Source organism: Dendrobates tinctorius, unplaced genomic scaffold, assembly GCF_039654945.1.
Source record: "Dendrobates tinctorius isolate UK_male_01 unplaced genomic scaffold, ASM3965494v1 ptg000107l, whole genome shotgun sequence".
NCBI lineage: Eukaryota > Metazoa > Chordata > Amphibia > Anura > Dendrobatidae > Dendrobates > Dendrobates tinctorius.
Window position 1 is genome coordinate 28,637,785 of NW_027361775.1, and position 14,274 is coordinate 28,652,058.

The following is a 14,274-nucleotide window of genomic DNA, read 5'->3' on the forward strand; positions in this document are numbered from 1 at the left end:
GGCCTCACACAATCCACAAGTGTCCAGTGTCCAAAAGTGTGTGCAGAGATTCAAAATCTCCCTTATCCTCTCGTCACTTTGGTCACAGCTGTGCCATCGAGCCTGTCACATAGCGCTCAGATATTCATTGGGCCTCACACAATCCAAAAGTGTCCAGTGTCCAAAAGTGTGTGCAGAGATTCAAAATCTCCCTTATCCTGTAGTCACTTTGGTCACAGCTGTGCCATCGAGCCTGTCACATAGCGCTCAGATATTCATTGGGCCTCACACAATCCACAAGTGTCCAGTGTCCAAAAGTGTGTGCAGAGATTCAAAATCTCCCTTATCCTCTCGTCACTTTGGTCACAGCTGTGCCATCGAGCCTGTCACATAGCGCTCAGATATTCATTGGGCCTCACACAATCCAAAAGTGTCCAGTGTCCAAAAGTGTGTGCAGAGATTCAAAATCTCCCTTATCCTGTAGTCACTTTGGTCACAGCTGTGCCATCGAGCCTGTCACATAGCGCTCAGATATTCATTGGGCCTCACACAATCCACAAGTGTCCAGTGTCCAAAAGTGTGTGCAGAGATTCAAAATCTCTCTTATCCTCTCGTCACTTTGGTCACAGCTGTGCCATCGAGCCTGTCACATAGCGCTCAGATATTCATTGGGCCTCACACAATCCACAAGTGTCCAGTGTCCAAAAGTGTGTGCAGAGATTCAAAATCTCCCTTATCCTCTCGTCACTTTGGTCACAGCTGTGCCATCGAGCCTGTCACATAGCGCTCAGATATTCATTGGGCCTCACACAATCCACAAGTGTCCAGTGTCCAAAAGTGTGTGCAGAGATTCAAAATCTCCCTTATCCTCTCGTCACTTTGGTCACAGCTGTGCCATCGAGCCTGTCACATAGCGCTCAGATATTCATTGGGCCTCACACAATCCAAAAGTGTCCAGTGTCCAAAAGTGTGTGCAGAGATTCAAAATCTCCCTTATCCTGTAGTCACTTTGGTCACAGCTGTGCCATCGAGCCTGTCACATAGCGCTCAGATATTCATTGGGCCTCACACAATCCACAAGTGTCCAGTGTCCAAAAGTGTGTGCAGAGATTCAAAATCTCCCTTATCCTCTCGTCACTTTGGTCACAGCTGTGCCATCGAGCCTGTCACTTAGCGCTCAGATATTCATTGGGCCTCACACAATCCACAAGTGTCCAGTGTCCAAAAGTGTGTGCAGAGATTCAAAATCTCCCTTATCCTGTAGTCAGTTTGGTCACAGCTGTGCCATCGAGCCTGTCACATAGCGCTCAGATATTCATTGGGCTTCACACAATCCACAAGTGTCCAGTGTCCAAAAATGTGTGCAGAGATTCAAAATCTCTCTTATCCTCTCGTCACTTTGGTCACAGCTGTGCCATCGAGCCTGTCACATAGCGCTCAGATATTCATTGGGCCTCACACAATCCAAAAGTGTCCAGTGTCCAAAAGTGTGTGCAGAGATTCAAAATCTCCCTTATCCTCTCGTCACTTTGGTCACAGCTGTGCCATCGAGCCTGTCACATAGCGCTCAGATATTCATTGGGCCTCACACAATCCACAAGTGTCCAGTGTCCAAAAGTGTGTGCAGAGATTCAAAATCTCCCTTATCCTGTAGTCACTTTGGTCACAGCTGTGCCATCGAGCCTGTCACATAGCGCTCAGATATTCATTGGGCCTCACACAATCCACAAGTGTCCAGTGTCCAAAAGTGTGTGCAGAGATTCAAAATCTCCCTTATCCTGTAGTCACTTTGGTCACAGCTGTGCCATCGAGCCTTTCACATAGCGCTCAGATATTCATTGGGCCTCACACAATCCACAAGTGTCCAGTGTCCAAAAGTGTGTGCAGAGATTCAAAATCTCCCTTATCCTCTCGTCACTTTGGTCACAGCTGTGCCATCGAGCCTGTCACATAGCGCTCAGATATTCATTGGGCCTCACACAATCCAAAAGTGTCCAGTGTCCAAAAGTGTGTGCAGAGATTCAAAATCTCCCTTATCCTGTAGTCACTTTGGTCACAGCTGTGCCATCGAGCCTGTCACATAGCGCTCAGATATTCATTGGGCCTCACACAATCCACAAGTGTCCAGTGTCCAAAAGTGTGTGCAGAGATTCAAAATCTCCCTTATCCTCTCGTCACTTTGGTCACAGCTGTGCCATCGAGCCTGTCACATAGCGCTCAGATATTCATTGGGCCTCACACAATCCACAAGTGTCCATTGTCCAAAAGTGTGTGCAGAGATTCAAAATCTCCCTTATCCTCTAGTCACTTTGGTCACAGCTGTGCCATCGAGCCTGTCACATAGCGCTCAGATATTCATTGGGCCTCACACAATCCACAAGTGTCCAATGTCCAAAAGTGTGTGCAGAGATTCAAAATCTCCCTTATCCTCTCGTCACTTTGGTCACAGCTGTGCCATCGAGCCTGTCACATAGCGCTCAGATATTCATTGGGCCTCACACAATCCACAAGTGTCCAAAAGTGTGTGCAGAGATTCAAAATCTCCCTTATCCTGTAGTCACTTTGGTCACAGCTGTGCCATCGAGCCTGTCACATAGCGCTCAGATATTCATTGGGCCTCACACAATCCACAAGTGTCCAGTGTCCAAAAGTGTGTGCAGAGATTCAAAATCTCCCTTATCCTCTCGTCACTTTGGTCACAGCTGTGCCATCGAGCCTGTCACATAGCGCTCAGATATTCATTGGGCCTCACACAATCCAAAAGTGTCCAGTGTCCAAAAGTGTGTGCAGAGATTCAAAATCTCCCTTATCCTGTAGTCACTTTGGTCACAGCTGTGCCATCGAGCCTGTCACATAGCACTCAGATATTCATTGGGCCTCACACAATCCACAAGTGTCCAGTGTCCAAAAGTGTGTGCAGAGATTCAAAATCTCCCTTATCCTCTCGTCACTTTGGTCACAGCTGTGCCATCGAGCCTGTCACTTAGCGCTCAGATATTCATTGGGCCTCACACAATCCACAAGTGTCCAGTGTCCAAAAGTGTGTGCAGAGATTCAAAATCTCCCTTATCCTGTAGTCAGTTTGGTCACAGCTGTGCCATTGAGCCTGTCACATAGCGCTCAGATATTCATTGGGCCTCACACAATCCACAAGTGTCCAGTGTCCAAAAGTGTGTGCAGAGATTCAAAATCTCCCTTATCCTGTTGTCACTTTGGTCACAGCTGTGCCATCGAGCCTGTCACATAGCGCTCAGATATTCATTGGGCCTCACACAATCCAAAAGTGTCCAGTGTCCAAAAGTGTGTGCAGAGATTCAAAATCTCCCTTATCCTCTCGTCACTTTGGTCACAGCTGTGCCATCGAGCCTGTCACATAGCGCTCAGATATTCATTGGGCCTCACACAATCCACAAGTGTCCAGTGTCCAAAAGTGTGTGCAGAGATTCAAAATCTCCCTTATCCTCTCGTCACTTTGGTCACAGCTGTGCCATCGAACCTGTCACATAGCGCTCAGATATTCATTGGGCCTCACACAATCCAAAAGTGTCCAGTGTCCACAAGTGTCTGCAGAAATTCAAAATCTCCCCTGTCCTATAGACACCTTGTACCTTGTTTTACATTACTATATAGTTTGTTGGATTTTGTCTACATTTCTACCAAAAATGAGGAAGGCTGGTGGAAGAGGCCATGGAATTGGGCGGGGGTTGGCAGCTGGTAATGATGGTGTTGGTGGTGGATCTGATGGTAGTGGCAAGAGCAAAATATGACCGAATGCAGGAGGTGTTGAGCCCGCGTCATTGTCTGGCTACATAAGGCCTCGAACGCTTAGTTTTCTAGGAGTTGGCAAACCGCTTTTAAAGCCAGAGCATCAGGAAAAAGTTTTGTCTTACATTGCTGACTCAGCCTCCAGCTCTATCGCCTCCTCTTCTTCAGTTGTAAAAAGTAAAAGCACTGAGTCGTCACTGGAGGCTCATGTTCATGAACCACACCTTTCCTTGTGTCCTTCACCCCAACCAAGATTGTAGGATGACGCAGGCCATACTACTGATTACTCCATGGAGCTGTTTTCACATACCATGCCTGGATTATCAAGTCAAATGGTGAATTACCCAGGCCAAGGTGAATCTGACATGGAGTGCACTGATGCACAGCCGCTGATGGATGATTCTGCTGGTACATTCACTCAGAGCACTACATTGTCCTCGCAGTGTACAGAGCCAGATTCTGACCCTGATGAGACTCAGGTGCCCCTTCCCGCACACTATACCACCATACACGGTGACACAGAGGAAGGTGCACATGACATAGAAGAGGAGGTGATGGATGACCCAGTTGTTGACCCAGATTGGCATCCATTGGGGGAAGAGGGTGCTGCTTCCAATAGCTCAGATGAGAAGCATCCACAGCAGACATCGACATCGCAACAGCTGTTATCTGGCAGGCCCGTAGCACTCCAAAGACAGGTTCCAAACATCAAAAGAGTTGCTGGACAGCTTGTCCAGAGGGTCAAAAGATCACAGCGTGCTAGGCCGCAAAATGTCTGCCAAAGTAAGAAGAGTGCAGTGTGGCACTTTTTTGAACAAAATCCTCATGATCAGGCCAAGGTTATCTGTAAGAAGTGTGCAAAGACCTTTAGCCGAGGGAAAAATCTGAAAAATTTGAATACCAGATGCATGCTTAGACATTTAACCAGCATGCTCTTGCAAGCGTGGACACAACACCAAACCTCAAGTGCCACATGTGCAACTGATCACAACGAAGGTAGTCAGCAACGCTACATTGTTGCCCCCACTGTAAGCCCACCGGTTATCACAGCAGCAAATGTTGAGGTGTCGTTGCAAGGCCACAGCAGTCAGGGAATCCCACTGTTATATCAACGAAAGACTGATTCTAGGCCATCAGAAAGAACACCAACTCCATCACCATCATCAACCCTCTCTCAGTCCGCCCTGTCCACCGCTACTTCCACCATATGCAGCTCTCAAGTCCAGCTCACCCTCCCAGACACTATGAGTAGGTCAAGAAAGTACTCAGTCTCTCATCCGCGTACACTGGGTTTGAACGCCCACATTGCCAAACTAATCTCGTTTGAGATGATGCCCTTTCGGTTGGTGGAAAGCACAGCTTTCCGCGAACTCATGGCCTATGCAGTACCACGCTATGACCTACCCAGTCACCACTTCTTCTCTCGCAAAGCCATCCCAGCCCTCCACCATCATGTGAAAGACCGCATTGTCCATGCACACAAGCAGTCAGTGAGCGGAAAGGTGCACCTCACAACTGATGCATGGTCCAGTCGGCATGGCCAGGGCCGTTACGTGTCCATCACTGCGCACTGGGTTAATGTGGTGGATGCAGGGTCCACAGGGGACAGCGGTGGTGGGACAGTGCTGCCTAGCCCACGGTATAGGAAACAGTTGGCTGTAGGCGTTCGACCCTCCTCCTCCTCCAGAAGCGAAAGCTCGTCCACAGAGCGCAGTCGTACGAGCACTCCATCTGCAGCTGCCACTGTTGCACACGATGTGTCCCCCTATCGAGCAGCTAGTGGAAAGCATCAGCAGGCTGTGTTGCAGATGATGTGTTTGGGCAACAGACACACCGCCGAGGTGCTGGCCGAGTACTTGAAGCGACAAACTGAGTCATGGCTGGGCAGTGTACATCTTGAGGCAGGCAAGGTAGTTAGTGATAACGGCCGTAATTTTGTGGCAGCCATAGCCCTTTCAAAACTCAGCCACATACCTTGCTTGGCTCACACCTTGAACCTGGTGGTGCAGTGCTTCCTCAAAAATTATCCGGAGTTAACAGCCCTGCTCCAGAAGGTGCGAAGACTGTGCGCGCACATCCTCCGGTCGCCTGTACACTCCGTTCGTATGCAGAAGCTGCAGCGATTGCTCCACCTTCCCAACCACCGCCTCATTATCGACATTGCAACAAGGTGGAACTCGACCCTGCACATGGTGGAGCGGCTGTGCGAGCAGAGGCAGGTCATAATGCATTTGTGGGAGGATACACGGCCAGGCACTTTGAGAGCAGACATGGAGTTGACAGGCGTGCAGTGGTCGAAGCTGAAAGACCTCTGTAAAGTCCTTCAGTGTTTTGAGGAATGCACACGGCTGGTAAGCGCAGACGACGCCATCCTAAGCATGAGCATCCCACTTATGCGTCTGCTCATGCAAACTTTGACGCACCTTAAGGAGCAGGCGTCTGCAGCCAATGTTGATGAGGAGGAAGAGGAGGAGGGAATCCTTGATGACATTCAGCCATTGTCTGCTCAGGGACCTCTCCTGGACGAGGTGGAGGAAGAAGAGGAGGAGGAGGATGATGATGGGGATGATTACTTAGGGGAGGAGGATGCATCTCGTGGGGCAAGTGAAAATGTTGGCGTGGCAAGGTCTGGTACAGGGTTTGTGCGTGACTGGAGGGATGTGGATTTGCCAGAAAGTGCTCCTCCACCCAGCACTCGCAGTGCATCATTGACACCTGGAACATTGGCCCACATGGCAGATTATGCCTTGCAGATCCTAAAAAGGGACCCCCGCATTGCCAAAATGATGAACGATGACGACTACTGGTTGGCCAGCATCCTGGATCCACGCTATAAAGGCAAATTACAAAACATCATGCCACAGGAGAACCTTGACCTAATATTGGCTAATAAACAAGCAACTCTGGTAAATCGGTTGCTTGAGGCATTCCCAGCACACAGCAGCGGTGATAGTTCTCACACGAGCCGTACGGGCCGGGGGCAGCTTGGCAGAGGTGTTCGTGGTGCACACAGCAGAAGTGGCGTTGGAGACAGGGGTTTCATGACAATGTTGTGGACTGATTTTTCAAATACCGCTCACACAACTGGTAATACTGCATCGATGGAAAGTGACAGGAGACAGCAGTTGTCAACTATGGTTACAAACTACTTTTCCTCCCATATCGATGTTCTCCCACACAGGTCATTCCCCTTTGACTATTGGGCCGCTAAACTGGACACCTGGCCTGAATTGGCCCAATATGCCTTACAGGAGCTCGCTTGCCCAGCTGCAAGTGTGCTATCGGAAAGAGTCTTCAGTGCAGCTGGATCAATCCTGACAGAAAAAAGGACCCGTCTGTCAACCCAAAATGTGGATGATCTAACCTTCATTAAAATGAACCATGCATGGGTTTCCAAGGATTTTGTCCCACCTTCCCCTGATGACACATAGGGTGACAGAAAAATGGCTTGCTTTGGTCCACCTCTTCCTGGGACTTGACCTATTTCGCCTTTTGCATCAGCTGAATGTCCAACATCAACATATGCCACTTTCTAAAACTCCATAACTGTGCTGCCTCCCCCCCCATGGCCGGGGTCACCACCTAGCGCACGACACCGTGCGAGTGCCGTTGCCCTGGACAGGTGGGTAGGCCGACTCTTGGGCGCGGGCACTGGCACAGGGTCCCTCATAGTGCAATCAAGTGTCTCTGACGGTGGTGGTGCACACCCGCCGTCAGACACACCGCTGTACTATGAGGGGCCCAGTGCCAGTACCGACGCCCACGAGTGGGCCCCCCTTGCTTGGGCAGGGCCCCAGCATTTGCAATCTTTACCTCTCCCTGCTCCTCCGCTGTGTAATCTGGGCCGTCAAATCCATACTGTGCCTGACACCGTCTGAGCCTGCCTCCTGAGACATATATTTTGAATGTGTACGCTATCCATACATGTTATCCGGGGATACGGTACCCTTTCTAACCTTTGTTAGAGACTGGGAGTTCTGTGGAAACTGTTTGGGTAAGAATACAAGGACAGAACAATGGAAAGGACACCATTGTAGGCATTTACTACAGGCCGCCTGTGCCAGCCGAAGATATAGATGAACTCTTTATGCATCAGATGGCCAAGTTCTCCAAAAAATATGACATAGTTGTCATGGGAGATTTCAACTATCCAGACATTTGTTGGGAATCTCTCTCAGGCAAAACTAACAGGTCAAGGAAATTCTTATCCTCTCTTGCTGACAACTTTATCTTCCAAAAGGTAAGGGAGAAAACAAGGGGAACTGCTACCTTGGATCTAATCCTTATAAACAGGGAGGAAATGGTTGAGGAGGTAAAAGTGGCTGGGACCCTAGGAGGTAGCGACCATGCTATTTTAGAATTTTGGATAACTAGAGGTGGAAGACCTGTGAAGACTCAGACGTCAAGGTTAGATTTCAGAAAGGCAGATTTTAAGGGATTCAGAAAGAGAATTGGAGGGATCCAATGGCTGGATATCCTTAAAGACAAAAATGTCCAGGAAGGATGGGAAATCTTGAAAAATGAAATTCTCAAAGCACAGTTGTTAACAATTCCGAAAAGAGGGAAGAATAGGAAGCATTTAAGGAAACCAGGATGGATGAACACAGAACTTAAGCACATGCTAAAAAGGAAGAAAAAAATGTTTATAAAATGGAAAGAGGGAGGCATATCTAAAGAAGAATATAATGCTGTCTGCAGAACCTGCAGGGCACAAATCAGATTATCTAAAGCTGAAAATGAACTGAGGCTTGCAAGAGATGTCAAAAGCAATAATAAAGGATTTTGGGGATATGTCAAAAGTAAAAGAAAAGTCAAAGATGCTATAGGATTTTTACAGGATGAAAATGATGAAATGGTAAGACAGGATGTTGAGAAGGCTGAACTTTTAAATTCCTATTTTGCATCTGTTTTCTCTCAGAAAGGAAATGCAACATCAACTGTTATTCACTGTCCTATTAAGGGAATAGAAGAATCCAGGATATCTATAAACAGAAAGATAGTGAGGAAACACTTAGCTAACCTAAATGAATTCAAGTCTCCAGGTCCAGATGAATTACACCCCAGAGTACTGAAGGAGATAGCAGAAGAAATTTTTGAACCCCTCTCCATAATCTTTGAAAATTCTTGGAGAACAGGAGAAGTGCCAGAAGACTGGAGAAGAGCAAATGTTGTTCCTATCTTCAAAAAGGGGAAGAAGGTGGACCCAGGCAACTATAGGCCGGTGAGTCTGACTTCTATACCAGGAAAGATCTTTGAACAAATTATTAAACAACATGTATGTCAATACCTGGATAAGAATGAAGTGATTAAACAGAGTCAGCATGGGTTTCTAACTAATAAGTCATGTCAGACTAACTTAATTTCCTTCTATGACGGTATCACTGATTGGGTGGATCAAGGAAATGCTGTAGATATAGTATATCTTGACTTCAGCAAAGCATTTGACAAAGTCTCTCATACAATCCTTATTGAAAAAATGACTAAGTATGGAATGGACAAGGCAACTGTTAGGTGGATTCATAACTGGCTTAGTGATCGGACCCAAAGAGTGGTCGTAAATGGCTGCACATCCAGTTGGAAGAATGTCTCAAGTGGGGTACCACAGGGCTCTGTCCTGGGCCCTGTATTGTTCAACATCTTTATCAACGATTTAGATGAAGGAATTGAGGGTAAACTGATTAAATTTGCTGATGACACAAAGCTAGGAGGGATAGCTAATACTAGAGAAGAGAGAGAGAGGATTCAAAAAGATTTAAATAAACTGGAGAAGTGGGCAGCAACTAACAGAATGGTTTTTAACAGGGAGAAATGCAAAGTACTACATCTGGGCAATAAAAATGAAAACACATATATAGAATGGGAGGAATAGGGCTAAGTGACAGCACATGTGAAAAAGACTTGGGTATACTAATAGATCACAGACTGAATATGAGTCAACAGTGTGATGCAGCAGCAAAAAAGGCAAATGCAATTCTAGGATGTATTAACAGAAGCATACAGTCTAGATCACGTGAAGTCATTATTTCCCTCTACTCCTCTTTGGTCAGACCTCATCTGGAATATTGTGTCCAGTTTTGGGCACCACATTTTAAAAAAGACATCAACAAACTGGAGCAAGTTCAGAAAAGAGCGACCAGAATGGTGACCGGTCTGCAAACCCTGTCTTATGAGGAAAGGTTGCAGGATTTGGGAATGTTTAGTTTGCAAAAGAGAAGACTGAGAGGAGACTTAATAGCTGTCTACAAATATCTAAAGGGCTGTCACTTTGTAGAAGGATCAACTTTATTCTCATTTGCAAAAGGAAAGACTAGAAGCAATGGGATGAAACTGAATGGGAAGAGACACAGACTAGATATTAGAAAAAACTTTTTGACAGTTAGAGTGATCAATGAGTGGAACAGGCTGCCACGAGAAGTGGTGAGTTCTCCTTCAATGGAAGTCTTCAAACAGAGGCTGGACAGACATCTGACTGGGATGATTTAGCGAATCCTGCTTTGAGCAGGGGGTTGGACCAGATGGCCCAGGAGGTCCCTTCCAACTCTACGATTCTATGATTCTATGTGCAATCACGTTCAATCCATACTGTGCCTGACACCGTCTGAGCCTGCCTCCTGATGTATAGACATATATTTTGAATGTGTACGCTATCCATACATGTTATCTGGGGATACGGTACCCTTTCTAACCTTTGTGCAATCACGTGCAATCCATACTGGGCCTAACACCGTCTGTGCCTGCCTCCTGAGACATATATTTTGAATGTGTACGCTATCCATACATGTTATCCGGGGATACGGTACCCTTTCTAACCTTTGTGCAATCACGTGCAATCCATACTGGGCCTGACACCGTCTGAGCCTGCCTCCTGAGACATATATTTTGAATGTGTACGCTATCCATACATGTTATCTGGGGATACGGTACCCTTTCTAACCTTTGTGCAATCACGTGCAATCCATACTGGGCCTAACACCGTCTGAGCCTGCCTCCTGAGACATATATTTTGAATGTGTACGCTATCCATACATGTTATCCCGGGATACGGTACCCTTTCTAACCTTTGTGCAATCACGTGCAATCCATACTGGGCCTAACACCGTCTGAGCCTGCCTCCTGATGTATAGACATATATTTTGAATGTGTACGCTTATCCATACATGTTATCTGGGGATACGGTACCCTTTCTAACCTTTGTGCAATCACGTGCAATCCATACTGGGCCTAACACCGTCTGAGCCTGCCTCCTGAGACATATATTTTGAATGTGTACGCTATCCATACATGTTATCTGGGGATACGGTACCCTTTCTAACCTTTGTGCAATCACGTGCAATCCATACTGGGCCTGACACCGTCTGAGCCTGCCTCCTGATGTATAGACATATATTTTGAATGTGTACGCTATCCATACATGTTATCTGGGGATACGGTACCCTTTCTAACCTTTGTGCAATCAGGTGAAATCCACACTGGGCCTGACACCATCTGAGCCTGCCTCCTGATGTATAGACATATATTTTGAATGTATACGCTATCCATACATGTTATCTGGGGATACGGTACCCTTTCTAACCTTTGTGCAATCACGTGCAATCCATACTGGGCCTGACACCGTCTGAGCCTGCCTCCTGAGACATATATTTTGAATGTGTACGCTATCCATACATGTTATCTGGGGATACGGTACCCTTTCTAACCTTTGTGCAATCACGTGCAATCCATACTGGGCCTAACACTGTCTGAGCCTGCCTCCTGAGACATATATTTTGAATGTGTACGCTATCCATACATGTTATCCGGGGATACGGTACCCTTTCTAACCTTTGTGCAATCACGTGCAATCCATACTGGGCCTGACACCGTCTGAGCCTGCCTCCTGATGTATAGACATATATTTTGAATGTGTACGCTATCCATACATGTTATCTGGGGATACGGTACCCTTTCTAACCTTTGTGCAATCACGTGCAATCCATACTGGGCCTAACACCGTCTGAGCCTGCCTCCTGAGACATATATTTTGAATGTGTACGCTATCAATACATGTTATCTGGGGATACAGTACCCTTTCTAACCTTTGTGCAATCACGTGCAATCCATACTGGGCCTAACACCGTCTGAGCCTGCCTCCTGAGACATATATTTTGAATGTGTACGCTATCCATACATGTTATCTGGGGATACGGTACCCTTTCTAACCTTTGTGCAATCAAGTGCAATCCATACTGGGCCTAACACCGTCTGAGCCTGCCTCCTGAGACATATATTTTGAATGTGTACGCTATCCATACATGTTATCTGGGGATACGGTACCCTTTCTAACCTTTGTGCAATCACGTGCAATCCATACTGGGCCTAACACCGTCTGAGCCTGCCTCCTGAGACATATATTTTGAATGTGTACGCTATCCATACATGTTATCCGGGGATACGGTACCCTTTCTAACCTTTGTGCAATCACGTGCAATCCATACTGGGCCTGACACCGTCTGAGCCTGCCTCCTGATGTATAGACATATATTTTGAATGTGTACGCTATCCATACATGTTATCTGGGGATACGGTACCCTTTCTAACCTTTGTGCAATCACGTGCAATCCATACTGGGCCTAACACCGTCTGAGCCTGCCTCCTGAGACATATATTTTGAATGTGTACGCTATCCATACATGTTATCTGGGGATACGGTACCCTTTCTAACCTTTGTGCAATCACGTGCAATCCATACTGGGCCTAACACCGTCTGAGCCTGCCTCCTGAGACATATATTTTGAATGTGTACGCTATCCATACATGTTATCTGGGGATACGGTACCCTTTCTAACCTTTGTGCAATCACGTGCAATCCATACTGGGCCTGACACCGTCTGAGCCTGCCTCCTGATGTATAGACATATATTTTGAATGTGTACGCTATCCATACATGTTATCTGGGGATACGGTACCCTTTCTAACCTTTGTGCAATCACGTGCAATCCATACTGGGCCTAACACCGTCTGAGCCTGCCTCCTGAGACATATATTTTGAATGTGTACGCTATCCATACATGTTATCCGGGGATACGGTACCCTTTCTAACCTTTGTGCAATCACGTGCAATCCATACTGGGCCTAACACCGTCTGAGCCTGCCTCCTGATGTATAGACATATATTTTGAATGTGTACGCTATCCATACATGTTATCTGGGGATACGGTACCCTTTCTCACCTTTGTGCAATCACGTGCAATCCATACTGGGCGTGAGAACGGCTGGCGAGCTGTTAAGCAAGCTACAGCACCTGTGGTTTGCACACGTAAGTTTTTAATTTTTTCAGGAATGACGGTTAGGCCTAATTCCGGAACTGCGGTTGACCTGCACTTACTGGGAAATCATCGTTCGCGGGTTATTATTGTAATCAGTGATCCCCATCACTAACGTTGTTCAGCGGGTTATCTGCACCCGTAAGCGACAAACGCTGGCCTTTTCAGTGTAGCGCACATGCAGCCACGAACATGTAATGGCATGACACACCAGTTATTGGCCAATCTCATGTGCCAGAGCCTCACGTGTCCCTCTAGTAAGCCGGACTCGGACCGCGGGGCATGACGGAGTCTCGTTCGTTAACGGAATTAAGCTTGCAATGTGTGCATCTGTTCTGTAGCTGGCATGGTTGAGGTTTCCCAGGTGGAGTCGAATTTAACCGTAGGCTCCACTCCTGGTGGTGCCCTTCTGGACATTCCTTTAAGGTTCAGCTTTGCAACCATACTGCCCACGTAAAACAAACACTTTGCCTACATGAACGCTGTTTGGAGGGTCATGACTCGTGGGAATAACGCCGCCCAATCAGTTAACCTGCTAGAGAGATCCTTCGTTGCTCCCAAGCATGACATCACACTCCCTAGGAAGAAGGTAATGCCACTGTGGCGACCGTACTCCTGGGGGCGACACAAGTGCACTGATGCCCAACCACTGCTCGATGAATCTGCTGGTACATTGACCCAGACCACTACATTCCCCTCGCACGCTACACGACCTGAATCTGACCCTGATGAAACTCAGGTTACCCTTCCCATATACAGTTCCATCTTACACGGTGACAAAGAGGAAGCTGCAGATGAAAGTGCAGGTTCGGCCCACCCGCCATCAGACACACCACCGTACTATCATGGGCCCTGTGCCAGTGCCGTCGCCAACGAGTGGGCCCCCCTGCTTGCCCAGGATCACAGCACTTGCAAAGTTGAAATACTGTGCAGTGAGATGGAAGATGGGGACGACGAGGAATCCAGAGAAGTACAGGGATTCCCTAGCGAGGAGACTTATTTGATTGTTTTCAATGTTGGGACAGCAATTTTTCCGGAGCACTATACTCTGGAGAATGATAGATGGGGCCCACCATACACTGGAACATTCCAAAGGTGGACATCAGACACTGGAGCAGCATTTACAGGGCCCATTATACACTAGAGCATTAGAAATGGGGCCCATTATGTTTGGAGCATTATTTGGGCCCATAAGACAGTGGAGCTTCATCCATGGGGACCAACATAT